Raw genomic sequence first — 23,265 nt, 5'->3', positions numbered from 1 at the left:
AACATGTCTAGGGTAGCACAACTCATACTTACCTGGCACAGGGATATCCATGATCAAGAAGGTGGATTCCTCAGGAAGAGGCCTTACCATTGCACTTCGGTTTGGTTGACGCCTGCGATTATCCCAAATGTGGGTAACTCGGGTGCATAACTTTTGGTAGTGGGGGACTGCGTTCGCGCTATCCCCTAAAAATATAATGACAAGAATTTACAGATTGTTTTCTGACAGCTATAGCTGTAAACAGTATAGCCGCTTTGTCAACAGGTCAGCTGGGCTGACAAATCAGATTTCAGCCGGTGCAAAATATAACGATATCTTCATGTTTAAACCTATTAAAGTTCTATATACGCTATAAAAAAGGGCTGATACAGTAGTGTTCCTGAAAATTATTTTTTAATTTTCATTGAAGTTCTTTAAGTTCAGATTAAAAACCACATTTTGAATTAATAAAATAAAACAATGGATATAATTAAGACGTTTAACGAGACTATAATATTGATGATTGAGATAATCGATTTTCCCAGGTACTCCTTTAGTAAAATCGTAGCAAACACTACAGCAATAGCAAAAAAAGTTAATTGATATTCATATTATTGTGACAATATTAGAACTAGTTTGTGGACGCCTTTCGACTGATCATTTTGTATTAAGGATTCAAATAGGTTGGAAAGTTTTGAAATGGCTAACTTCTGTAGATAGTGTTCAATAGAAGCGAGGCCGTTTTCACAACACTGCTTCTATATTGGTTCTCTATTGGAAGCATGGTTCATAAACAGGCAGCAATCAAATTGAAAGTTTACAATATTTACGTAACTATGAACTGAAACTGTTATAATCGACAGTTGAAAAGCAGCACAAGAAAACATTAATGACCCTAAACAGCCGACTCACCATGAGTCTAAGGTTATCTGATGTCGACTTTGTGATGAAACAAACACGGATGAGTGTAGACGTTTGTCATTGGTGATTGTTTTGTATTGTCGAAACTTTGACTAAGTTATTATAAGATGTTATTCGATGTTGATTCATGTGTTTATTCCATTGTTACTTTGAAGTTGTTTGTTATATTTTAATTATACTAGAAATATCTAATATTGGCGATTGCCCAAAGTTAAATTTAAACCGTCATTTTTTCATTTTAAACTAGTTATTTATTTAATGGATTTCATATTTTAAAATCGTTTCCCCTGTCTATTGTCGATCCACAAAGATTGGTTTATGTATAAGCGTGTTTTCATCTAGTTATTCAATTAATTCATAACAAATGACTCAATTTATTTCAAAATATATTTGAAACAATAAACAAAGTTTAATTTCGGAAAGCGTAAAACTTTGTTTTGACACTGCATTATACTTGCGCATGGCTTAGTCTACTAACATGTCTAGGGTAGCACAACTCATACTTACCTGGCACAAGGATATCCATGATCAAGAAGGTGGATTCCTCAGGAAGAGGCCTTACCATTGCACTTCGGTTTGGTTGACGCCTGCGATTATCCCAAATGTGGGTAACTCGGGTGCATAATTTTTGGTAGTGGGGGACTGCGTTCGCGCTATCCCCTAAAAATATAATGGCAAAAATCTACAGATTGATTTCTGACAGCTATAGCTGTAAACAGTATAGCCGCTTTGTCAACAGGTCAGCTGCGCTGACAAATCAGATTTCAGCCGGTGCAAAATATAACGATATTTTCATGTTTAAACCTATTAAAATTCTATATACGCAATAAAAAAGGGCTGATACAGTAGTGTGCCTGAAAATTATTTTTCATTAAAGTTCCTTAAGTTCAGATTAAAAACCACATTTTGAATTAATAAAATAAAACAATGGATATGATTAAGACGTTTAACGAGACTATAATATTGATGATTGAGATAATCGATTTTCCCAGGTACTCCTTTAGTAAAATCGTAGCAAACACTACAGCAATAACAAAAAAGGTTAATTGATATTCATATTATTGTGACAATATTAGAACTAGTTTGTGGACGCCTTTCTACTGATCATTTTGTATTATGGATTCAAATATGTTGGAAAGTTTTGAAATAGTTATCTTCCGTAGGTAGTGTTCAATTGAAGAGCGGCCGTTTTCACAACACTGCTTCTATAATGGTTCTCTATTGGAAGCATGGTTCATAAACAGGCAGCAATCAAATTGAAAGTTTACAATATTTACGTAACTATGAACTGCAACTGTTATAATCGACAGTTGAAAAGCAACACAAGAAAACATTAATGACCCTAAACAGCCGACTCACCATGGTTCTAAGGTTATCTGATGTCGACTTTGTGATGAAACAAACACGGATGAGTGTAGACGTTTGTCATTGGTGATTGTTTTGTATTGTCGAAAGTTTGACTAAGTTATTATAAGATGTTATTCGATGTTGATTCATGTGTTTATTTCATTGTTACTTTGAAGTTGTTTGTTATATTTTAATTATATTAGAAATATGTAATATTGGCGAATGCCCAAAGTTAAATTTAAACCGTCATTTTTTCATTTTAAACTAGTTATTTATTTAATGGATTTCATATTTTAAAATCGGTTCCCCTGTTTATTGTCAATCCGCAAATATTGTTTTATGTATAAGCGTGTTTTCATCTAGTTATTCAATTAATTCATAACAAATGACTCAATTTATTTCAAAGTATAATTGAAACAATAAACAAAGTTTAATTTCGGAAAGCGTAAAACTTTGTTTTGACACTGCATTATACTTGCGCATGGCTTAGTCTACTAACATGTCTAGGGTAGCACAACTCATACTTACCTGGCACAGGGATATCCATGATCAAGAAGGTGGATTCCTCAGGAAGAGGCCTTACCATTGCACTTCGGTTTGGTTGACGCCTGCGATTATCCCAAATGTGGGTAACTCGGGTGCATAACTTTTGGTAGTGGGGGACTGCGTTCGCGCTATCCCCTAAAAATATAATGACAAGAATCTACAGATTGTTTTCTGACAGCTATAGCTGTAAACAGTATAGCCGCTTTGTCAACAGGTCAGCTGGGCTGACAAATCAGATTTCGGCCGGTGCAAAATATAACGATATCTTCATGTTTAAACCTATTAAAGTTCTATATACGCTATAAAAAAGGGCTGATACAGTAGTGTTCCTGAAAATTATTTTTTAATTTTCATTGAAGTTCTTTAAGTTCAGATTAAAAACCACATTTTGAATTAATAAAATAAAACAATGGATATAATTAAGACGTTTAACGAGACTATAATATTGATGATTGAGATAATCGATTTTCCCAGGTACTCCTTTAGTAAAATCGTAGCAAACACTACAGCAATAGCAAAAAAAGTTAATTGATATTCATATTATTGTGACAATATTAGAACTAGTTTGTGGACGCCTTTCGACTGATCATTTTGTATTAAGGATTCAAATAGGTTGGAAAGTTTTGAAATGGCTAACTTCTGTAGATAGTGTTCAATAGAAGCGAGGCCGTTTTCACAACACTGCTTCTATATTGGTTCTCTATTGGAAGCATGGTTCATAAACAGGCAGCAATCAAATTGAAAGTTTACAATATTTACGTAACTATGAACTGAAACTGTTATAATCGACAGTTGAAAAGCAGCACAAGAAAACATTAATGACCCTAAACAGCCGACTCATCATGGGTCTAAGGTTATCTGATGTCGACTTTGTGATGAAACAAACACGGATGAGTGTAGACGTTTGTCATTGGTGATTGTTTTGTATTGTCGAAACTTTGACTAAGTTATTATAAGATGTTATTCGATGTTGATTCATGTGTTTATTCCATTGTTACTTTGAAGTTGTTTGTTATATTTTAATTATACTAGAAATATGTAATATTGGCGATTGCCCAAAGTTAAATTTGAACTGTCATTTTTTCATTTTAAACTAGTTATTTATTTAATGGATTTCATATTTTAAAATCGTTTCCCCTGTCTATTGTCAATCCACAAAGATTGGTTTATGTATAAGCGTGTTTTCATCTAGTTATTCAATTAATTCATAACAAATGACTCAATTTATTTCAAAATATATTTGAAACAATAAACAAAGTTTAATTTCGGAAAGCGTAAAACTTTGTTTTGACACTTCATTATACTTGCGCATGGCTTAGTCTACTAACATGTCTAGGGTAGCACAACTCATACTTACCTGGACAAGGATATCCATGATCAAGAAGGTGGATTCCTCAGGAAGAGGCCTTACCATTGCACTTCGGTTTGGTTGACGCCTGCGATTATCCCAAATGTGGGTAACTCGGGTGCATAACTTTTGGTAGTGGGGGACTGCGTTCGCGCTATCCCCTAAAAATATAATGACAAAAATCTACAGATTGATTTCTGACAGCTATAGCTGTAAACAGTATAGCCGCTTTGTCAACAGGTCAGCTGCGCTGACAAATCAGATTTCAGCCGGTGCAAAATATAACGATATTTTCATGTTTAAACCTATTAAAATTCTATATACGCAATAAAAAAGGGCTGATACAGTAGTGTGCCTGAAAATTATTTTTCATTAAAGTTCCTTAAGTTCAGATTAAAAACCACATTTTGAATTAATAAAATAAAACAATGGATATGATTAAGACGTTTAACGAGACTATAATATTGATGATTGAGATAATCGATTTTCCCAGGTACTCCTTTAGTAAAATCGTAGCAAACACTACAGCAATAACAAAAAAGGTTAATTGATATTCATATTATTGTGACAATATTAGAACTAGTTTGTGGACGCCTTTCTACTGATCATTTTGTATTATGGATTCAAATATGTTGGAAAGTTTTGAAATAGTTATCTTCCGTAGGTAGTGTTCAATTGAAGAGCGGCCGTTTTCACAACACTGCTTCTATAATGGTTCTCTATTGGAAGCATGGTTCATAAACAGGCAGCAATCAAATTGAAAGTTTACAATATTTACGTAACTATGAACTGCAACTGTTATAATCGACAGTTGAAAAGCAACACAAGAAAACATTAATGACCCTAAACAGCCGACTCACCATGGTTCTAAGGTTATCTGATGTCGACTTTGTGATGAAACAAACACGGATGAGTGTAGACGTTTGTCATTGGTGATTGTTTTGTATTGTCGAAAGTTTGACTAAGTTATTATAAGATGTTATTCGATGTTGATTCATGTGTTTATTTCATTGTTACTTTGAAGTTGTTTGTTATATTTTAATTATATTAGAAATATGTAATATTGGCGAATGCCCAAAGTTAAATTTAAACCGTCATTTTTTCATTTTAAACTAGTTATTTATTTAATGGATTTCATATTTTAAAATCGGTTCCCCTGTTTATTGTCAATCCGCAAATATTGTTTTATGTATAAGCGTGTTTTCATCTAGTTATTCAATTAATTCATAACAAATGACTCAATTTATTTCAAAGTATAATTGAAACAATAAACAAAGTTTAATTTCGGAAAGCGTAAAACTTTGTTTTGACACTGCATTATACTTGCGCATGGCTTAGTCTACTAACATGTCTAGGGTAGCACAACTCATACTTACCTGGCACAGGGATATCCATGATCAAGAAGGTGGATTCCTCAGGAAGAGGCCTTACCATTGCACTTCGGTTTGGTTGACGCCTGCGATTATCCCAAATGTGGGTAACTCGGGTGCATAACTTTTGGTAGTGGGGGACTGCGTTCGCGCTATCCCCTAAAAATATAATGACAAGAATCTACAGATTGTTTTCTGACAGCTATAGCTGTAAACAGTATAGCCGCTTTGTCAACAGGTCAGCTGGGCTGACAAATCAGATTTCGGCCGGTGCAAAATATAACGATATCTTCATGTTTAAACCTATTAAAGTTCTATATACGCTATAAAAAAGGGCTGATACAGTAGTGTTCCTGAAAATTATTTTTTAATTTTCATTGAAGTTCTTTAAGTTCAGATTAAAAACCACATTTTGAATTAATAAAATAAAACAATGGATATAATTAAGACGTTTAACGAGACTATAATATTGATGATTGAGATAATCGATTTTCCCAGGTACTCCTTTAGTAAAATCGTAGCAAACACTACAGCAATAGCAAAAAAAGTTAATTGATATTCATATTATTGTGACAATATTAGAACTAGTTTGTGGACGCCTTTCGACTGATCATTTTGTATTAAGGATTCAAATAGGTTGGAAAGTTTTGAAATGGCTAACTTCTGTAGATAGTGTTCAATAGAAGCGAGGCCGTTTTCACAACACTGCTTCTATATTGGTTCTCTATTGGAAGCATGGTTCATAAACAGGCAGCAATCAAATTGAAAGTTTACAATATTTACGTAACTATGAACTGAAACTGTTATAATCGACAGTTGAAAAGCAGCACAAGAAAACATTAATGACCCTAAACAGCCGACTCACCATGGGTCTAAGGTTATCTGATGTCGACTTTGTGATGAAACAAACACGGATGAGTGTAGACGTTTGTCATTGGTGATTGTTTTGTATTGTCGAAACTTTGACTAAGTTATTATAAGATGTTATTCGATGTTGATTCATGTGTTTATTCCATTGTTACTTTGAAGTTGTTTGTTATATTTTAATTATACTAGAAATATCTAATATTGGCGATTGCCCAAAGTTAAATTTGAACTGTCATTTTTTCATTTTAAACTAGTTATTTATTTAATGGATTTCATATTTTAAAATCGTTTCCCCTGTCTATTGTCAATCCACAAAGATTGGTTTATGTATAAGCGTGTTTTCATCTAGTTATTCAATTAATTCATAACAAATGACTCAATTTATTTCAAAATATATTTGAAACAATAAACAAAGTTTAATTTCGGAAAGCGTAAAACTTTGTTTTGACACTGCATTATACTTGCGCATGGCTTAGTCTACTAACATGTCTAGGGTAGCACAACTCATACTTACCTGGCACAAGGATATCCATGATCAAGAAGGTGGATTCCTCAGGAAGAGGCCTTACCATTGCACTTCGGTTTGGTTGACGCCTGCGATTATCCCAAATGTGGGTAACTCGGGTGCATAACTTTTGGTAGTGGGGGACTGCGTTCGCGCTATCCCCTAAAAATATAATGACAAAAATCTACAGATTGATTTCTGACAGCTATAGCTGTAAACAGTATAGCCGCTTTGTCAACAGGTCAGCTGCGCTGACAAATCAGATTTCAGCCGGTGCAAAATATAACGATATTTTCATGTTTAAACCTATTAAAATTCTATATACGCAATAAAAAAGGGCTGATACAGTAGTGTGCCTGAAAATTATTTTTCATTAAAGTTCCTTAAGTTCAGATTAAAAACCACATTTTGAATTAATAAAATAAAACAATGGATATGATTAAGACGTTTAACGAGACTATAATATTGATGATTGAGATAATCGATTTTCCCAGGTACTCCTTTAGTAAAATCGTAGCAAACACTACAGCAATAACAAAAAAGGTTAATTGATATTCATATTATTGTGACAATATTAGAACTAGTTTGTGGACGCCTTTCTACTGATCATTTTGTATTATGGATTCAAATAGGTTGGAAAGTTTTGAAATAGTTATCTTCCGTAGGTAGTGTTCAATTGAAGAGAGGCCGTTTTCACAACACTGCTTCTATAATGGTTATCTATTGGAAGCATGGTTCATAAACAGGCAGCAATCAAATTGAAAGTTTACAATATTTACGTAACTGTGAACTGCAACTGTTATAATCGACAGTTGAAAAGCAACACAAGAAAACATTAATGACCCTAAACAGCCGACTCACCATGGTTCTAAGGTTATCTGATGTCGACTTTGTGAGGAAACAAACATGGATGAGTGAGTAGACGTTTGTCATTGGTGATTGTTTTGTATTGTCGAAAATTTGACTAAGTTATTATAAGATGTTATTCGATGTTGATTCATGTGTTTATTCCATTGTTACTTTGAAGTTGTTTGTTATATTTTAATTATATTAGAAATATGTAATATTGGCGAATGCCCAAAGTTAAATTTAAACCGTCATTTTTTCATTTTAAACTAGTTATTTATTTAATGGATTTCATATTTTAAAATCGTTTCCCCTGTCTATTGTCAATCTGCAAAGATTGTTTTAAATATAAGCGTGCTTTCATCTAATTATTCAATTAATTCATAACAAATTATTCAGTTTTTTCAAAGTATAATTGAAACAATAAGCAAAGTTTAATTTCGATTAGCGTAAAAAATTGTTTTGACACTGCATTATACTTGCGCATGGCTTAGTCTACTAACATGTCTAGGGTAGCACAACTCATACTTACCTGGCACAGGGATATCCATGATCAAGAAGGTGGATTCCTCAGGAAGAGGCCTTACCATTGCACTTCGGTTTGGTTGACGCCTGCGATTATCCCAAATGTGGGTAACTCGGGTGCATAATTTTTGGTAGTGGGGGACTGCGTTCGCGCTATCCCCTAAAAATATAATGACAAAAATCTACAGATTGTTTTCTGACAGCTATAGCTGTAAACAGTATAGCCGCTTTGTCAACAGGTCAGCTGCGCTGACAAATCAGATTTCGGCCGGTGCAAAATATAACGATATTTTCATGTTGAAACCTATTAAACTTCTATATACGCTATAAAAAAGGGCTGATACAGCAGTGTTCCTGAAAATTATTTTTCATTTTTCATTAAAGTTCCTTAAGTTCAGATTAAAAACCACATTTTGAATTAATAAAATAAAACACTGGATATGATTAAGACGTTTAACGAGACTATAATATTGATGATTGAGATTATCGATTTTCCCAGGTACTCCTTTAGTAAAATCGTAGCAAACACTACAGCAATAACAAAAAAGGTTAATTGATATTCATATTATTGTGACAATATTAGAACTAGTTTGTGGACGCCTTTCTACTGATCATTTTGTATTATGGATTCAAATAGGTTGGAAAGTTTTGAAATAGTTATCTTCCGTAGGTAGTGTTCAATTGAAGAGAGGCCGTTTTCACAACACTGCTTCTATAATGGTTCTCTATTGGAAGCATGGTTCATAAACAGGCAGCAATCAAATTGAAAGTTTACAATATTTACGTAACTATGAACTGCAACTGTTATAATCGACAGTTGAAAAGCAACACAAGAAAACATTAATGACCCTAAACAGCCGACTCACCATGGTTCTAAGGTTATCTGATGTCGACTTTGTGATGAAACAAACAAGGACGAGTGTAGACGTTTGTCATTGGTGATTGTTTTGTATTGTCGAAACTTTGACTAAGTTATTATAAGATGTTTTTCGATGTTGATTCATGTGTTTATTCCATTGTTACTTTGAAGTTGTTTGTTATATTTTAATTATATTAGAAATATGTAATATTGGCGAATGCCCAAAGTTAAATTTAAACCGTCATTTTTTCATTTTAAACTAGTTATTTATTTAATGGATTTCATATTTTAAAATCGTTTCTCCGGTTTATTGTCAATCCACAAATATTGTTTTATGTATAAGCGTGTTTTCACCTAGGTATTCAATTAATTCATAACAAATTATTCAGTTTTTTCAAAGTATATTTGAAACAATAAACAAAGTTTAATTTCGGAAAGCGTAAAACTTTGTTTTGACACTGCATTATACTTGCGCATGGCTTAGTCTACTAACATGTCTAGGGTAGCACAACTCATACTTACCTGGCACAGGGATATCCATGATCAAGAAGGTGGATTCCTCAGGAAGAGGCCTTACCATTGCACTTCGGTTTGGTTGACGCCTGCGATTATCCCAAATGTGGGTAACTCGGGTGCATAACTTTTGGTAGTGGGGGACTGCGTTCGCGCTATCCCCTAAAAATATAATGACAAGAATCTACAGATTGTTTTCTGACAGCTATAGCTGTAAACAGTATAGCCGCTTTGTCAACAGGTCAGCTGGGCTGACAAATCAGATTTCAGCCGGTGCAAAATATAACGATATCTTCATGTTTAAACCTATTAAAGTTCTATATACGCTATAAAAAAGGGCTGATACAGTAGTGTTCCTGAAAATTATTTTTTAATTTTCATTGAAGTTCTTTAAGTTCAGATTAAAAACCACATTTTGAATTAATAAAATAAAACAATGGATATAATTAAGACGTTTAACGAGACTATAATATTGATGATTGAGATAATCGATTTTCCCAGGTACTCCTTTAGTAAAATCGTAGCAAACACTACAGCAATAGCAAAAAAAGTTAATTGATATTCATATTATTGTGACAATATTAGAACTAGTTTGTGGACGCCTTTCGACTGATCATTTTGTATTAAGGATTCAAATAGGTTGGAAAGTTTTGAAATGGCTAACTTCTGTAGATAGTGTTCAATAGAAGCGAGGCCGTTTTCACAACACTGCTTCTATATTGGTTCTCTATTGGAAGCATGGTTCATAAACAGGCAGCAATCAAATTGAAAGTTTACAATATTTACGTAACTATGAACTGAAACTGTTATAATCGACAGTTGAAAAGCAGCACAAGAAAACATTAATGACCCTAAACAGCCGACTCACCATGGGTCTAAGGTTATCTGATGTCGACTTTGTGATGAAACAAACACGGATGAGTGTAGACGTTTGTCATTGGTGATTGTTTTGTATTGTCGAAACTTTGACTAAGTTATTATAAGATGTTATTCGATGTTGATTCATGTGTTTATTCCATTGTTACTTTGAAGTTGTTTGTTATATTTTAATTATACTAGAAATATCTAATATTGGCGATTGCCCAAAGTTAAATTTAAACCGTCATCTTTTCATTTTAAACTAGTTATTTATTTAATGGATTTCATATTTTAAAATCGTTTCCCCTGTCTATTGTCAATCCACAAAGATTGGTTTATGTATAAGCGTGTTTTCATCTAGTTATTCAATTAATTCATAACAAATGACTCAATTTATTTCAAAATATATTTGAAACAATAAACAAAGTTTAATTTCGGAAAGCGTAAAACTTTGTTTTGACACTGCATTATACTTGCGCATGGCTTAGTCTACTAACATGTCTAGGGTAGCACAACTCATACTTACCTGGCACAAGGATATCCATGATCAAGAAGGTGGATTCCTCAGGAAGAGGCCTTACCATTGCACTTCGGTTTGGTTGACGCCTGCGATTATCCCAAATGTGGGTAACTCGGGTGCATAATTTTTGGTAGTGGGGGACTGCGTTCGCGCTATCCCCTAAAAATATAATGGCAAAAATCTACAGATTGATTTCTGACAGCTATAGCTGTAAACAGTATAGCCGCTTTGTCAACAGGTCAGCTGCGCTGACAAATCAGATTTCAGCCGGTGCAAAATATAACGATATTTTCATGTTTAAACCTATTAAAATTCTATATACGCAATAAAAAAGGGCTGATACAGTAGTGTGCCTGAAAATTATTTTTCATTAAAGTTCCTTAAGTTCAGATTAAAAACCACATTTTGAATTAATAAAATAAAACAATGGATATGATTAAGACGTTTAACGAGACTATAATATTGATGATTGAGATAATCGATTTTCCCAGGTACTCCTTTAGTAAAATCGTAGCAAACACTACAGCAATAACAAAAAAGGTTAATTGATATTCATATTATTGTGACAATATTAGAACTAGTTTGTGGACGCCTTTCTACTGATCATTTTGTATTATGGATTCAAATATGTTGGAAAGTTTTGAAATAGTTATCTTCCGTAGGTAGTGTTCAATTGAAGAGCGGCCGTTTTCACAACACTGCTTCTATAATGGTTCTCTATTGGAAGCATGGTTCATAAACAGGCAGCAATCAAATTGAAAGTTTACAATATTTACGTAACTATGAACTGCAACTGTTATAATCGACAGTTGAAAAGCAACACAAGAAAACATTAATGACCCTAAACAGCCGACTCACCATGGTTCTAAGGTTATCTGATGTCGACTTTGTGATGAAACAAACACGGATGAGTGTAGACGTTTGTCATTGGTGATTGTTTTGTATTGTCGAAAGTTTGACTAAGTTATTATAAGATGTTATTCGATGTTGATTCATGTGTTTATTCCATTGTTACTTTGAAGTTGTTTGTTATATTTTAATTATATTAGAAATATGTAATATTGGCGAATGCCCAAAGTTAAATTTAAACCGTCATTTTTTCATTTTAAACTAGTTATTTATTTAATGGATTTCATACTTTAAAATCGTTTCCCCGGTTTATTGTCAATCCGCAAATATTGTTTTATGTATAAGCGTGTTTTCATCTAGTTATTCAATTAATTCATAACAAATGACTCAATTTATTTCAAAGTATAATTGAAACAATAAACAAAGTTCAATTTCGGAAAGCGTAAAACTTTGTTTTGACACTGCATTATACTTGCGCATGGCTTAGTCTACTAACATGTCTAGGGTAGCACAACTCATACTTACCTGGCACAGGGATATCCATGATCAAGAAGGTGGATTCCTCAGGAAGAGGCCTTACCATTGCACTTCGGTTTGGTTGACGCCTGCGATTATCCCAAATGTGGGTAACTCGGGTGCATAATTTTTGGTAGTGGGGGACTGCGTTCGCGCTATCCCCTAAAAATATAATGACAAAAATCTACAGATTGTTTTCTGACAGCTATAGCTGTAAACAGTATAGCCGCTTTGTCAACAGGTCAGCTGCGCTGACAAATCAGATTTCGGCCGGTGCAAAATATAACGATATTTTCATGTTGAAACCTATTAAAATTCTATATACGCTATAAAAAGGGCTGATACAGTAGTGTTCCGGAAACTTATTTTTCATTTTTCATTAAAGTTCCTTAAGTTCAGATTAGAAACCACATTTTGAATTAATAAAATAAAACAATGGATATGATTAAGACGTTTAACGAGACTATAATATTGATGATTGAGATAATCGATTTTCCCAGGTACTCCTTTAGTAAAATCGTAACAAACACTACAGCAATAACAAAAAAGGTTAATTGATATTCATATTATTGTGACAATATTAGAACTAGTTTGTGGACGCCTTTCTACTGATCATTTTGTATTATGGATTCAAATATGTTGGAAAGTTTTGAAATAGTTATCTTCCGTAGGTAGTGTTCAATTGAAGAGCGGCCGTTTTCACAAGACTGCTTCTATAATGGTTCTCTATTGGAAGCATGGTTCATAAACAGGCAGCAATCAAATTGAAAGTTTACAATATTTACGTAACTATGAACTGCAACTGTTATAATCGACAGTTGAAAAGCAACACAAGAAAACATTAATGACCCTAAACAGCCGACTCACCATGGTTCTAAGGTTATCTGATGTCGACTTTGTGATGAAACAAACACGGATGAGTGTAGACGTTTGTCATTGGTGATTGTTTTGTATTGTCGAAAGTTTGACTAAGTTATTATAAGATGTTATTCGATGTTGATTCATGTGTTTATTCCATTGTTACTTTGAAGTTGTTTGTTATATTTTAATTATATTAGAAATATGTAATATTGGCGAATGCCCAAAGTTAAATTTAAACCGTCATTTTTTCATTTTAAACTAGTTATTTATTTAATGGATTTCATATTTTAAAATCGGTTCCCCTGTTTATTGTCAATCCGCTAATATTGTTTTATGTATAAGCGTGTTTTCATCTAGGTATTCAATTAATTCATAACAAATTATTCAGTTTTTTCAAAGTATATTTGAAACAATAAACAAAGTTCAATTTCGGAAAGCGTAAAACTTTGTTTTGACACTGCATTATACTTGCGCATGGCTTAGTCTACTAACATGTCTAGGGTAGCACAACTCATACTTACCTGGCACAGGGATATCCATGATCAAGAAGGTGGATTCCTCAGGAAGAGGCCTTACCATTGCACTTCGGTTTGGTTGACGCCTGCGATTATCCCAAATGTGGGTAACTCGGGTGCATAATTTTTGGTAGTGGGGGACTGCGTTCGCGCTATCCCCTAAAAATATAATGACAAAAATCTACAGATTGTTTTCTGACAGCTATAGCTGTAAACAGTATAGCCGCTTTGTCAACAGGTCAGCTGGGCTGACAAATCAGATTTCAGCCGGTGCAAAATATAACGATATCTTCATGTTTAAACCTATTAAAGTTCTATATACGCTATAAAAAAGGGCTGATACAGTAGTGTTCCTGAAAATTATTTTTTAATTTTCATTGAAGTTCTTTAAGTTCAGATTAAAAACCACAATTTGAATTAATAAAATAAAACAATGGATATAATTAAGACGTTTAACGAGACTATAATATTGATGATTGAGATAATCGATTTTCCCAGGTACTCCTTTAGTAAAATCGTAGCAAACACTACAGCAATAGCAAAAAAAGTTAATTGATATTCATATTATTGTGACAATATTAGAACTAGTTTGTGGACGCCTTTCGACTGATCATTTTGTATTAAGGATTCAAATAGGTTGGAAAGTTTTGAAATGGCTAACTTCTGTAGATAGTGGTCAATAGAAGCGAGGCCGTTTTCACAACACTGCTTCTATATTGGTTCTCTATTGGAAGCATGGTTCATAAACAGGCAGCAATCAAATTGAAAGTTTACAATATTTACGTAACTATGAACTGAAACTGTTATAATCGACAGTTGAAAAGCAGCACAAGAAAACATTAATGACCCTAAACAGCCGACTCACCATGGGTCTAAGGTTATCTGATGTCGACTTTGTGATGAAACAAACACGGATGAGTGTAGACGTTTGTCATTGGTGATTGTTTTGTATTGTCGAAACTTTGACTAAGTTATTATAAGATGTTATTCGATGTTGATTCATGTGTTTATTCCATTGTTACTTTGAAGTTGTTTGTTATATTTTAATTATACTAGAAATATGTAATATTGGCGATTGCCCAAAGTTAAATTTAAACCGTCATTTTTTCATTTTAAACTAGTTATTTATTTAATGGATTTCATATTTTAAAATCGTTTCCCCTGTCTATTGTCAATCCACAAAGATTGGTTTATGTATAAGCGTGTTTTCATCTAGTTATTCAATTAATTCATAACAAATGACTCAATTTATTTCAAAATATATTTGAAACAATAAACAAAGTTTAATTTCGGAAAGCGTAAAACTTTGTTTTGACACTGCATTATACTTGCGCATGGCTTAGTCTACTAACATGTCTAGGGTAGCACAACTCATACTTACCTGGCACAGGGATATCCATGATCAAGAAGGTGGATTCCTCAGGAAGAGGCCTTACCATTGCACTTCGGTTTGGTTGACGCCTGCGATTATCCCAAATGTGGGTAACTCGGGTGCATAATTTTTGGTAGTGGGAGACTGCGTTCGCGCTATCCCCTAAAAATATAATGGCAAAAATCTACAGATTGATTTCTGACAGCTATAGCTGTAAACAGTATAGCCGCTTTGTCAACAGGTCAGCTGCGCTGACAAATCAGATTTCAGCCGGTGGAAAATATAACGATATTTTCATGTTTAAACCTATTAAAATTCTATATACGCAATAAAAAAGGGCTGATACAGTAGTGTGCCTGAAAATTATTTTTCATTAAAGTTCCTTAAGTTCAGATTAAAAACCACATTTTGAATTAATAAAATAAAACAATGGATATGATTAAGACGTTTAACGAGACTATAATATTGATGATTGAGATAATCGATTTTCCCAGGTACTCCTTTAGTAAAATCGTAGCAAACACTACAGCAATAACAAAAAAGGTTAATTGATATTCATATTATTGTGACAATATTAGAACTAGTTTGTGGACGCCTTTCTACTGATCATTTTGTATTAAGGATTCAAATAGGTTGGAAAGTTTTGAAATGGCTAACTGCTGTAGATAATGTTCAATTGAAGCGAGGCCGTTTTCACAACACTTCTTCTATATTGGTTCTCTATTGGAAGCATGGTTCATAAACAGGCAGCAATCAAATTGAAAGTTTACAATATTTACGTAACTATGAACTGCAACTGTTATAATCGACAGTTGAAAAGCAACACAAGAAAACATTAATGACCCTAAACAGCCGACTCACCATGGTTCTAAGGTTATCTGATGTCGACTTTGTGATGAAACAAACAAGGACGAGTGTAGACGTTTGTCATTGATGATTGTTTTGTATTGTCGAAAATTTGACTAAGTTATTATAAGATGTTATTCGATGTTGATTCATGTGTTTATTCCATTGTTACTTTGAAGTTGTTTGTTATATTTTAATTATATTAGAAATATGTAATATTGGCGAATGCCCAAAGTTAAATTTAAACCGTCATTTTTTCATTTTAAACTAGTTATTTATTTAATGGATTTCATATTTTAAAATCGGTTCCCCTGTTTATTGTCAATCCGCAAATATTGTTTTATGTATAAGCGTGTTTTCATCTAGTTATTCAATTAATTCATAACAAATGACTCAATTTATTTCAAAGTATAATTGAAACAATAAACAAAGTTCAATTTCGGAAAGCGTAAAACTTTGTTTTGACACTGCATTATACTTGCGCATGGCTTAGTCTACTAACATGTCTAGGGTAGCACAACTCATACTTACCTGGCACAGGGATATCCATGATCAAGAAGGTGGATTCCTCAGGAAGAGGCCTTACCATTGCACTTCGGTTTGGTTGACGCCTGCGATTATCCCAAATGTGGGTAACTCGGGTGCATAATTTTTGGTAGTGGGGGACTGCGTTCGCGCTATCCCCTAAAAATATAATGACAAAAATCTACAGATTGTTTTCTGACAGCTATAGCTGTAAACAGTATAGCCGCTTTGTCAACAGGTCAGCTGCGCTGACAAATCAGATTTCGGCCGGTGCAAAATATAACGATATTTTCATGTTGAAACCTATTAAAATTCTATATACGCTATAAAAAGGGCTGATACAGTAGTGTTCCTGAAACTTATTTTTCATTTTTCATTAAAGTTCCTTAAGTTCAGATTAAAAACCACATTTTGAATTAATAAAATAAAACAATGGATATGATTAAGACGTTTAACGAGACTATAATATTGATGATTGAGATAATCGATTTTCCCAGGTACTCCTTTAGTAAAATCGTAACAAACACTACAGCAATAACAAAAAAGGTTAATTGATATTCATATTATTGTGACAATATTAGAACTAGTTTGTGGACGCCTTTCTACTGATCATTTTGTATTATGGATTCAAATAGGTTGGAAAGTTTTGAAATAGTTATCTTCCGTAGGTAGTGTTCAATTGAAGAGCGGCCGTTTTCACAACACTGCTTCTATAATGGTTCTCTATTGGAAGCATGGTTCATAAACAGGCAACAATCAAATTGAAAGTTTACAATATTTACGTAACTATGAACTGCAACTGTTATAATCGACAGTTGAAAAGCAACACAAGAAAACATTAATGACCCTAAACAGCCGACTCACCATGGTTCTAAGGTTATCTGATGTCGACTTTGTGATGAAACAAACACGGATGAGTGTAGACGTTTGTCATTGGTGATTGTTTTGTATTGTCGAAACTTTGACTAAGTTATTATAAGATGTTTTTCGATGTTGATTCATGTGTTTATTCCATTGTTACTTTGAAGTTGTTTGTTATATTTTAATTATATTAGAAATATCTAATATTGGCGAATGCCCAAAGTTAAATTTAAACCGTCATTTTTTCATTTTAAACTAGTTATTTATTTAATGGATTTCATATTTTAAAATCGTTTCTCCGGTTTATTGTCAATCCACAAATATTGTTTTATGTATAAGCGTGTTTTCACCTAGGTATTCAATTAATTCATAACAAATTATTCAGTTTTTTCAAAGTATATTTGAAACAATAAACAAAGTTTAATTTCGGAAAGCGTAAAACTTTGTTTTGACACTGCATTATACTTGCGCATGGCTTAGTCTACTAACATGTCTAGGGTAGCACAACTCATACTTACCTGGCACAGGGATATCCATGATCAAGAAGGTGGATTCCTCAGGAAGAGGCCTTACCATTGCACTTCAGTTTGGTTGACGCCTGCGATTATCCCAAATGTGGGTAACTCGGGTGCATAACTTTTGGTAGTGGGGGACTGCGTTCGCGCTATCCCCTAAAAATATAATGACAAGAATATACAGATTGTTTTCTGACAGCTATAGCTGTAAACAGTATAGCCGCTTTGTCAACAGGTCAGCTGGGCTGACAAATCAGATTTCAGCCGGTGCAAAATATAACGATATCTTCATGTTTAAACCTATTAAAGTTCTATATACGCTATAAAAAAGGGCTGATACAGTAGTGTTCCTGAAAATTATTTTTTAATTTTCATTGAAGTTCTTTAAGTTCAGATTAAAAACCACATTTTGAATTAATAAAATAAAACAATGGATATAATTAAGACGTTTAACGAGACTATAATATTGATGATTGAGATAATCGATTTTCCCAGGTACTCCTTTAGTAAAATCGTAGCAAACACTACAGCAATAGCAAAAAAAGTTAATTGATATTCATATTATTGTGACAATATTAGAACTAGTTTGTGGACGCCTTTCGACTGATCATTTTGTATTAAGGATTCAAATAGGTTGGAAAGTTTTGAAATGGCTAACTTCTGTAGATAGTGTTCAATAGAAGCGAGGCCGTTTTCACAACACTGCTTCTATATTGGTTCTCTATTGGAAGCATGGTTCATAAACAGGCAGCAATCAAATTGAAAGTTTACAATATTTACGTAACTATGAACTGCAACTGTTATAATCGACAGTTGAAAAGCAGCACAAGAAAACATTAATGACCCTAAACAGCCGACTCACCATGGGTCTAAGGTTATCTGATGTCGACTTTGTGATGAAACAAACACGGATGAGTGTAGACGTTTGTCATTGGTGATTGTTTTGTATTGTCGAAACTTTGACTAAGTTATTATAAGATGTTATTCGATGTTGATTCATGTGTTTATTCCATTGTTACTTTGAAGTTGTTTGTTATATTTTAATTATACTAGAAATATCTAATATTGGCGATTGCCCAAAGTTAAATTTGAACTGTCATTTTTTCATTTTAAACTAGTTATTTATTTAATGGATTTCATATTTTAAAATCATTTCCCCTGTCTATTGTCAATCCACAAAGATTGGTTTATGTATAAGCGTGTTTTCATCTAGTTATTCAATTAATTCATAACAAATGACTCAATTTATTTCAAAATATATTTGAAACAATAAACAAAGTTTAACTTCGGAAAGCGTAAAACTTTGTTTTGACACTGCATTATACTTGCGCATGGCTTAGTCTACTAACATGTCTAGGGTAGCACAACTCATACTTACCTGGCACAAGGATATCCATGATCAAGAAGGTGGATTCCTCAGGAAGAGGCCTTACCATTGCACTTCGGTTTGGTTGACGCCTGCGATTATCCCAAATGTGGGTAACTCGGGTGCATAATTTTTGGTAGTGGGGGACTGCGTTCGCGCTATCCCCTAAAAATATAATGACAAAAATCTACAGATTGATTTCTGACAGCTATAGCTGTAAACAGTATAGCCGCTTTGTCAACAGGTCAGCTGCGCTGACAAATCAGATTTCAGCCGGTGCAAAATATAACGATATTTTCATGTTTAAACCTATTAAAATTCTATATACGCAATAAAAAAGGGCTGATACAGTAGTGTGCCTGAAAATTATTTTTCATTAAAGTTCCTTAAGTTCAGATTAAAAACCACATTTTGAATTAATAAAATAAAACAATGGATATGATTAAGACGTTTAACGAGACTATAATATTGATGATTGAGATAATCGATTTTCCCAGGTACTCCTTTAGTAAAATCGTAGCAAACACTACAGCAATAACAAAAAAGGTTAATTGATATTCATATTATTGTGACAATATTGTAACTAGTTTGTGGACGCCTTTCTACTGATCATTTTGTATTATGGATTCAAATAGGTTGGAAAGTTTTGAAATAGTTATCTTCCGTAGGTAGTGTTCAATTGAAGAGAGGCCGTTTTCACAACACTGCTTCTATAATGGTTATCTATTGGAAGCATGGTTCATAAACAGGCAGCAATCAAATTGAAAGTTTACAATATTTACGTAACTGTGAACTGCAACTGTTATAATCGACAGTTGAAAAGCAACACAAGAAAACATTAATGACCCTAAACAGCCGACTCACCATGGTTCTAAGGTTATCTGATGTCGACTTTGTGAGGAAACAAACATGGATGAGTGTAGACGTTTGTCATTGGTGATTGTTTTGTATTGTCGAAAATTTGACTAAGTTATTATAAGATGTTATTCGATGTTGATTCATGTGTTTATTCCATTGTTACTTTGAAGTTGTTTGTTATATTTTAATTATATTAGAAATATGTAATATTGGCGAATGCCCAAAGTTAAATTTAAACCGTCATTTTTTCATTTTAAACTAGTTATTTATTTAATGGATTTCATATTTTAAAATCGTTTCCCCTGTCTATTGTCAATCTGCAAAGATTGTTTTAAATATAAGCGTGCTTTCATCTAATTATTCAATTAATTCATAACAAATTATTCAGTTTTTTCAAAGTATAATTGAAACAATAAGCAAAGTTTAATTTCGATTAGCGTAAAAAATTGTTTTGACACTGCATTATACTTGCGAATGGCTTAGTCTACTAACATGTCTAGGGTAGCACAACTCATACTTACCTGGCACAGGGATATCCATGATCAAGAAGGTGGATTCCTCAGGAAGAGGCCTTACCATTGCACTTCGGTTTGGTTGACGCCTGCGATTATCCCAAATGTGGGTAACTCGGGTGCATAATTTTTGGTAGTGGGGGACTGCGTTCGCGCTATCCCCTAAAAATATAATGACAAAAATCTACAGATTGTTTTCTGACAGCTATAGCTGTAAACAGTATAGCCGCTTTGTCAACAGGTCAGCTGCGCTGACAAATCAGATTTCGGCCGGTGCAAAATATAACGATATTTTCATGTTGAAACCTATTAAACTTCTATATACGCTATAAAAAAGGGCTGATACAGTAGTGTTCCTGAAAATTATTTTTCATTTTTCATTAAAGTTCCTTAAGTTCAGATTAAAAACCACATTTTGAATTAATAAAATAAAACAATGGATATGATTAAGACGTTTAACGAGACTATAATATTGATGATTGAGATAATCGATTTTCCCAGGTACTCCTTTAGTAAAATCGTAACAAACACTACAGCAATAACAAAAAAGGTTAATTGATATTCATATTATTGTGACAATATTAGAACTAGTTTGTGGACGCCTTTCTACTGATCATTTTGTATTATGGATTCAAATAGGTTGGAAAGTTTTGAAATAGTTATCTTCCGTAGGTAGTGTTCAATTGAAGAGCGGCCGTTTTCACAACACTGCTTCTATAATGGTTCTCTATTGGAAGCATGGTTCATAAACAGGCAACAATCAAATTGAAAGTTTACAATATTTACGTAACTATGAACTGCAACTGTTATAATCGACAGTTGAAAAGCAACACAAGAAAACATTAATGACCCTAAACAGCCGACTCACCATGGTTCTAAGGTTATCTGATGTCGACTTTGTGATGAAACAAACACGGATGAGTGTAGACGTTTGTCATTGGTGATTGTTTTGTATTGTCGAAACTTTGACTAAGTTATTATAAGATGTTTTTCGATGTTGATTCATGTGTTTATTCCATTGTTACTTTGAAGTTGTTTGTTATATTTTAATTATATTAGAAATATCTAATATTGGCGAATGCCCAAAGTTAAATTTAAACCGTCATTTTTTCATTTTAAACTAGTTATTTATTTAATGGATTTCATATTTTAAAATCGTTTCTCCGGTTTATTGTCAATCCACAAATATTGTTTTATGTATAAGCGTGTTTTCACCTAGGTATTCAATTAATTCATAACAAATTATTCAGTTTTTTCAAAGTATATTTGAAACAATAAACAAAGTTTAATTTCGGAAAGCGTAAAACTTTGTTTTGACACTGCATTATACTTGCGCATGGCTTAGTCTACTAACATGTCTAGGGTAGCACAACTCATACTTACCTGGCACAGGGATATCCATGATCAAGAAGGTGGATTCCTCAGGAAGAGGCCTTACCATTGCACTTCGGTTTGGTTGACGCCTGCGATTATCCCAAATGTGGGTAACTCGGGTGCATAACTTTTGGTAGTGGGGGACTGCGTTCGCGCTATCCCCTAAAAATATAATGACAAGAATATACAGATTGTTTTCTGACAGCTATAGCTGTAAACAGTATAGCCGCTTTGTCAACAGGTCAGCTGGGCTGACAAATCAGATTTCAGCCGGTGCAAAATATAACGATATCTTCATGTTTAAACCTATTAAAGTTCTATATACGCTATAAAAAAGGGCTGATACAGTAGTGTTCCTGAAAATTATTTTTTAATTTTCATTGAAGTTCTTTAAGTTCAGATTAAAAACCACATTTTGAATTAATAAAATAAAACAATGGATATAATTAAGACGTTTAACGAGACTATAATATTGATGATTGAGATAATCGATTTTCCCAGGTACTCCTTTAGTAAAATTGTAGCAAACACTACAGCAATAGCAAAAAAAGTTAATTGATATTCATATTATTGTGACAATATTAGAACTAGTTTGTGGACGCCTTTCGACTGATCATTTTGTATTAAGGATTCAAATAGGTTGGAAAGTTTTGAAATGGCTAACTTCTGTAGATAGTGTTCAATAGAAGCGAGGCCGTTTTCACAACACTGCTTCTATATTGGTTCTCTATTGGAAGCATGGTTCATAAACAGGCAGCAATCAAATTGAAAGTTTACAATATTTACGTAACTATGAACTGCAACTGTTATAATCGACAGTTGAAAAGCAGCACAAGAAAACATTAATGACCCTAAACAGCCGACTCACCATGGGTCTAAGGTTATCTGATGTCGACTTTGTGATGAAACAAACACGGATGAGTGTAGACGTTTGTCATTGGTGATTGTTTTGTATTGTCGAAACTTTGACTAAGTTATTATAAGATGTTATTCGATGTTGATTCATGTGTTTATTCCATTGTTACTTTGAAGTTGTTTGTTATATTTTAATTATACTAGAAATATCTAATATTGGCGATTGCCCAAAGTTAAATTTGAACTGTCATTTTTTCATTTTAAACTAGTTATTTATTTAATGGATTTCATATTTTAAAATCATTTCCCCTGTCTATTGTCAATCCACAAAGATTGGTTTATGTATAAGCGTGTTTTCATCTAGTTATTCAATTAATTCATAACAAATGACTCAATTTATTTCAAAATATATTTGAAACAATAAACAAAGTTTAAC

The 23,265-nt window shown here is 33.2% G+C and overlaps 17 non-coding genes across 17 annotated transcripts; all 17 read left to right on the top strand.

Annotated features, from left to right (window-relative positions):
* The first annotated feature begins 24 nt into the window (after positions 1-24).
* Positions 25-188, top strand: LOC137397762 (U1 spliceosomal RNA). Its single transcript, XR_010978812.1, has one exon. It is a non-coding gene; the product is annotated as a U1 spliceosomal RNA (small nuclear RNA).
* A 1,211-nt stretch (positions 189-1,399) lies between these two features.
* On the top strand, positions 1,400-1,563 carry LOC137397701 (U1 spliceosomal RNA). Its single transcript, XR_010978753.1, has one exon. It is a non-coding gene; the product is annotated as a U1 spliceosomal RNA (small nuclear RNA).
* Positions 1,564-2,767: 1,204 nt separating this feature from the next.
* LOC137397761 (U1 spliceosomal RNA) lies at positions 2,768-2,931 on the top strand. Its single transcript, XR_010978811.1, has one exon. It is a non-coding gene; the product is annotated as a U1 spliceosomal RNA (small nuclear RNA).
* Positions 2,932-4,142: 1,211 nt separating this feature from the next.
* LOC137397822 (U1 spliceosomal RNA) lies at positions 4,143-4,305 on the top strand. The gene has a single exon (XR_010978870.1). It is a non-coding gene; the product is annotated as a U1 spliceosomal RNA (small nuclear RNA).
* Positions 4,306-5,509: 1,204 nt separating this feature from the next.
* LOC137397760 (U1 spliceosomal RNA) lies at positions 5,510-5,673 on the top strand. Its single transcript, XR_010978810.1, has one exon. It is a non-coding gene; the product is annotated as a U1 spliceosomal RNA (small nuclear RNA).
* Positions 5,674-6,884: 1,211 nt separating this feature from the next.
* LOC137397716 (U1 spliceosomal RNA) lies at positions 6,885-7,048 on the top strand. Its single transcript, XR_010978767.1, has one exon. It is a non-coding gene; the product is annotated as a U1 spliceosomal RNA (small nuclear RNA).
* A 1,205-nt stretch (positions 7,049-8,253) lies between these two features.
* Positions 8,254-8,417, top strand: LOC137397663 (U1 spliceosomal RNA). The gene has a single exon (XR_010978718.1). It is a non-coding gene; the product is annotated as a U1 spliceosomal RNA (small nuclear RNA).
* Positions 8,418-9,627: 1,210 nt separating this feature from the next.
* Positions 9,628-9,791, top strand: LOC137397759 (U1 spliceosomal RNA). The gene has a single exon (XR_010978809.1). It is a non-coding gene; the product is annotated as a U1 spliceosomal RNA (small nuclear RNA).
* Positions 9,792-11,002: 1,211 nt separating this feature from the next.
* LOC137397689 (U1 spliceosomal RNA) lies at positions 11,003-11,166 on the top strand. The gene has a single exon (XR_010978742.1). It is a non-coding gene; the product is annotated as a U1 spliceosomal RNA (small nuclear RNA).
* Positions 11,167-12,370: 1,204 nt separating this feature from the next.
* Positions 12,371-12,534, top strand: LOC137397662 (U1 spliceosomal RNA). The gene has a single exon (XR_010978717.1). It is a non-coding gene; the product is annotated as a U1 spliceosomal RNA (small nuclear RNA).
* Positions 12,535-13,743: 1,209 nt separating this feature from the next.
* LOC137397661 (U1 spliceosomal RNA) lies at positions 13,744-13,907 on the top strand. The gene has a single exon (XR_010978716.1). It is a non-coding gene; the product is annotated as a U1 spliceosomal RNA (small nuclear RNA).
* Positions 13,908-15,118: 1,211 nt separating this feature from the next.
* On the top strand, positions 15,119-15,282 carry LOC137397794 (U1 spliceosomal RNA). Its single transcript, XR_010978843.1, has one exon. It is a non-coding gene; the product is annotated as a U1 spliceosomal RNA (small nuclear RNA).
* Positions 15,283-16,486: 1,204 nt separating this feature from the next.
* On the top strand, positions 16,487-16,650 carry LOC137397660 (U1 spliceosomal RNA). The gene has a single exon (XR_010978715.1). It is a non-coding gene; the product is annotated as a U1 spliceosomal RNA (small nuclear RNA).
* Positions 16,651-17,859: 1,209 nt separating this feature from the next.
* On the top strand, positions 17,860-18,023 carry LOC137397818 (U1 spliceosomal RNA). Its single transcript, XR_010978866.1, has one exon. It is a non-coding gene; the product is annotated as a U1 spliceosomal RNA (small nuclear RNA).
* A 1,211-nt stretch (positions 18,024-19,234) lies between these two features.
* Positions 19,235-19,398, top strand: LOC137397677 (U1 spliceosomal RNA). The gene has a single exon (XR_010978731.1). It is a non-coding gene; the product is annotated as a U1 spliceosomal RNA (small nuclear RNA).
* A 1,203-nt stretch (positions 19,399-20,601) lies between these two features.
* LOC137397882 (U1 spliceosomal RNA) lies at positions 20,602-20,765 on the top strand. Its single transcript, XR_010978925.1, has one exon. It is a non-coding gene; the product is annotated as a U1 spliceosomal RNA (small nuclear RNA).
* A 1,210-nt stretch (positions 20,766-21,975) lies between these two features.
* LOC137397757 (U1 spliceosomal RNA) lies at positions 21,976-22,139 on the top strand. Its single transcript, XR_010978807.1, has one exon. It is a non-coding gene; the product is annotated as a U1 spliceosomal RNA (small nuclear RNA).
* The last annotated feature ends 1,126 nt before the right edge of the window (positions 22,140-23,265 follow it).

Source organism: Watersipora subatra, chromosome 5, assembly GCF_963576615.1.
Source record: "Watersipora subatra chromosome 5, tzWatSuba1.1, whole genome shotgun sequence".
NCBI lineage: Eukaryota > Metazoa > Bryozoa > Gymnolaemata > Cheilostomatida > Watersiporidae > Watersipora > Watersipora subatra.
This window is presented reverse-complemented; position numbering and strand designations above follow the sequence as displayed.